Source organism: Camelina sativa, chromosome 5 (genome assembly GCF_000633955.1).
Source record: "Camelina sativa cultivar DH55 chromosome 5, Cs, whole genome shotgun sequence".
NCBI lineage: Eukaryota > Viridiplantae > Streptophyta > Magnoliopsida > Brassicales > Brassicaceae > Camelina > Camelina sativa.
This window is the reverse complement of record NC_025689.1, coordinates 18,682,289-18,686,780: the sequence shown is the minus strand read 5'-3', so window position 1 is coordinate 18,686,780 and position 4,492 is coordinate 18,682,289.

Below are 4,492 nucleotides of genomic sequence, written 5' to 3'. Positions count from 1 at the left end.
GCTCCACCACCTAAGCTTTTGCTCCCACATGAGCTTCAGCAGGAAGCTGCAAAGGAAGCAGCTAGATTGGAGGATGAGGTTAAGGAGGCTGTCAAGGAGATCGGATTTGAAATTCTGAGAAGTGGAATTTGTTTAGATCCCGAGGTAAGAATTGAGGAAAAACTTGAAGATCCTGGCTCTTTCACATTGCTATGTTCAATAGGATTTCGGATTTTCAAGAGCTGTTTGTGTGATCTTGGAGCTTCGGTCAGCATTATGCCGCTTTCAGTTGCTAACAAGCTGGGATTCACCGACTTCAAACCAAGTAAGCAGTATCTGGTTCTAGCTGATAGAACGGTAAGACATCCGATAGGCATTTTGGAAAATCTTCCCCCAAGGATTGGGAGACTGGAAGTGCCTACCGGCTTCATGATCCTGGATATGGACAAGGAATCGAATGATCCACTGATTTTAGGAAGACCATTCTTGGCAACAGTTGGTGCGATTATCGAAGTAAAATGAGGCAAGATCAGGATAGAACATGGTGAGGACTTCAAGATGGAGTTTGATGTGAAGAAAGGGGCTAAGAGACCAACCATAGAGGGTCAAGCTTTCTCCACCAGGACAAAACAAAGAAAAATGCTACATCTTAAAGAGGTCAACACTACATTTGCCATGGAACCTGGACCAAAATCTGGCAGATCTTCTAGACCAAACTATTGTAGTGGAGATGATTCCAGAACCTCTTCCACACGGATCCCATACTTAAGGAGCATGAAGAGTCAAGCTTAGTGACTTTAAACAACCTCACTAGGGAGGAAGTCCCAAAGGTATCTTTTAATTTTAGTCTATTTGCTTTGTTTACTTTTATTTAATTCTTCTATTTTTTTTTTTTTTTTTCAAATTTTATATAAAAAAAAAATGGAAAATTGGGAAGAGGAAATTGGTAAACCTGAGGGTCAACCCGACACCGTACTCGACGCGCCTGATCGTGTCCCTGCTCGGGTAGCGAGTGGAATCCGAATTCCACAAGCCAAGCCCACTCTCGGCGAAGCCCACCAACCAAACCCTAGCCTATTTAAGGGTCTCGACTTTCTCTCCCCAAGCATCACCGATAAGTTTCTCTCAACCCTAAAGCTTTTGTGTTTCATAGTTTCTATTATCTCTCAACCTCAAGTCTTACTCGATTTTCTTTGGAGACTAACCCTATTAATCCCAAGAACTAGCTTTTCTTTTTCTTCTCAAGTAATCGATATGGAGCCAACCGCTAGAACCTACCAAAGGAAAGGAAGAAGATCTACCTCCGCTGCTGCTACAACCAGAGGAGACGCCGCCGAAGTTCAACAACCCCAAGAAAGAGGAAACGTTCCACGTTCCCGACCGTTAGGTGGACGTTTAGCCTCCCCAACCCGATGCACAACTCGATCCGCCACCCGACCTGATGCTCAAGTAACCGATCGAGTAAGCCCCCGAGTTCGCTCACCGAGTCCAATGGCGAGTGCTGTCCGCCGTTCTCCTCGACGTAGGGACCTGTCCACGTCCGAAAAGACACTTACCAACCCTATGGAGGTCGATTCTGATGCTGGAGGAGAAAAACAAGGTGAGATCCAAACCTCTCGATCAAGGAGTAGAGCCGCAATTGCAAGGGGGAAGAGACCGGCTTCGGAGAATGCTGAGAAGGTGGCTGAGAGAGCAGTGGTTGAAGAAGATCAACACGCTGAGGAGGAGGAAAGAGAAAGAGAAGAGGAGCATAGAGAGAGAACCCGCCAAGCTTCGCGGAGGCTTAAGCAAAAGGAAGTCGACACTCCGGCTAGACTATTCAAGGTCTTTCGGAAGATGAGCTTCGTTGGTACCCGATACCCTCACCGTGAGACAATGAAGCAATTTGGAATCGCTAGAGACGTCGAGTTTTTGTTCGATATGTGCCACCTGGGCAATATGATGCGATCCCATCTAGAAGCTTATGAAGAGGAGACGGTCCACTTCCTTTCACCCTGAAGCTGCACTATTTCGAGGATCACCCGACCCTACTACCCGATGGGGGGATCGGGTTCATCACCATCTCCATTCGGAACACGGAGTACCAGATGACTTTCAAAGAGATGGAGACGCTGTATGGCTTCAAGGCTGGTAGTGGGGAAGGTATGGAGGTCAGCAAGGAAGAGATGAGGTCCCTATGGCTGACAATAGGAGACAGGCACCCCTACAAGTCCACCAACTCCAAATCTGCTCAAATAAGGAGCCCTGTTTTGAGGTATTTTCACAAGTCCCTCGCATGCACTCTTTTTGCTAGAAAAGAGACTGGGAATGTGAACGACCATGAGCTTCAGTTATTGGATGTCGCATTGTGTGGAGTTTTGGATAGTGCTAGGGATGGAACACCGCTAGTAGGAGACATAGCTGATACTAGTATGTTGTTCGTGCTACTCGATCAATTCTTGTACTTGAAATCGTGGGCTGTGAAAAGAAGAGAAGGAGGCGGAGAGATCTCTATTGGGGGGCTAGTTACACCAATCTTAGTGGCATGCGATGTGCCCTTAAAGGGAATTGTCCACGAACCAAGGTGGCTGGATGCGGACTACCTCGTGCTGGCGAGATTCTTGCTCTATGAGAGGCCTAATGACATGGCATTGTTCAAGTTTGTCCATCCAACCGCCGGAGCTGCTAAAATGATTTTACCCAATGTCGTATACACCAAGGTTCGGTTAGGGCACAACATTGACTTCGCACCACCGTTGGAAGAGCTGTACAACCCGATGGAGGAATCCGAGGCTGAGAAGAGAGAAGAGACCGGGCAGAGACAAGGCGATAGCTCGGAGGAGTTTGATTTTGAGGAGTACACATGCTCTCAAAAGCAACCAGTCGGAGTGAGGGAAGCTCACAAGAGAATTGGCTGGCTGAAGAAGATGAACAAGTTCCTGGTGAAAAAGGTGAAGGATCTTGCCGGTTCAGTGAAGGTAATGGGAGGTCAGATTAAGGAGTTGCAAGACAAGGCAAGCTGTGCCTCAGCTCCTACCTCGGCACAAGCACCTACATGGATGGGAAAAAGCGGACCGCTAGGAGGAACTCGAGGACTGCCACCTCCGGAACCTCAAAGAGCATCATCGTACGAGCCCCGAGCTGAGAAAGACCTCACCCGACCAGAAGCATCGATGAAAAGCCACTCTGACGCTTACCCGACACCCAATCCGATAGGGTACACGATGCACTATCCGATGCACCCATCGAGCACCCAATCGGGTGATTATGCTGGAATTTTCCCTCCTCCGCACCAGAATGCCATACACGATGTCGTACACGATGCACCCTGCGAGTGGATACACTGGTGATCATTCTGGGCCTCTTCCGCCATTTCCATCCTACTACCCGATGCCCTACCCGATGAGCTACGCGATCCCACCCTCGATCAACACCTCGGATGCTGGTCCGAGCAAGTTGTCTGTACGCATATCTGAGCTCTCTGACGAGCAAACACCGGCAACTGCTGACGCCAGCGACGACCCTGGCTATACGTTGGCAAGCATGGAGGCTGCTGCAACCTCCTTCTTCACCAACCCATGAGGTACCAATTTCATCCAACACTTGTATATAACATTGCATTTAGTTTAATTCATTTTGGGTGATTCTTGGATTCTTTTCCAACTTTTATTTACACAGGGACTGTGTAATTTAAGTTTGGGGGAGGGTCCTAGAATGTATTTAACATTGTGTTTTATTTTCTTATTTTTATTATTTCAAATTTTTGCATGCTAGTTTTATTCATTTGAGTCTGCATCTATTTGCATTAAAAAACAAAAACAAAAATTTGAAAATTAGAAAAAAAAAAAAAAAAAAAGAGTGTTCATGTAGTTGCATTTACATATTAGGATTGAGTCTAGTTTGTTTCATATAGGATTGTTGCATATGCATCTTAGGGGACAATGATTAAAACCACCTTGTTTAAAAATCAAACCTTAGGATTGAAGCTATAGCCCTTAGTCACAGTTCATTGTTGCTAGATCAATCTTTGGAAAAAAATGAAAAATCTTTGCTTAGACCCTTTGTGTCGATTGAATGCTTCCTCCACTTGCTTGAACATTAGAACATCTCTATATTATTGGATTTAATTTGAACTTTAATTGTCTTGCTTATGGAACTTGAATACTTGCTCATGGTAACTCTAAAACTCGGGTTAGCACTCTACTTTTTACCAATCGTTTCGTTTAACCCGATTCATTTGTCCTACCCATTGTGCTATAAGTTGTGAAACCTTGAGAGTATTGAGAACGATAAAGAACTGCCTCTTGATTTAGCTAAGTTAGATTTGAACTAGCTAATAGATTCTATTTTGAAAGATAGGTGGTTAGAATGTTTATTTGGGGATGGGTTGTGGAATATAAAAAACAAAGAGAGAAAAGTCCCTAAGGTTAGAATTAATTAGCTCTAAGTTTCTAAGTAAAAAAAAAAAAAGAGAAAGAAAAAGTTCTTGCTATAGTCTCCTAAAAAGAAAAAAAAAAAAAAAAAAAAAAAAAAA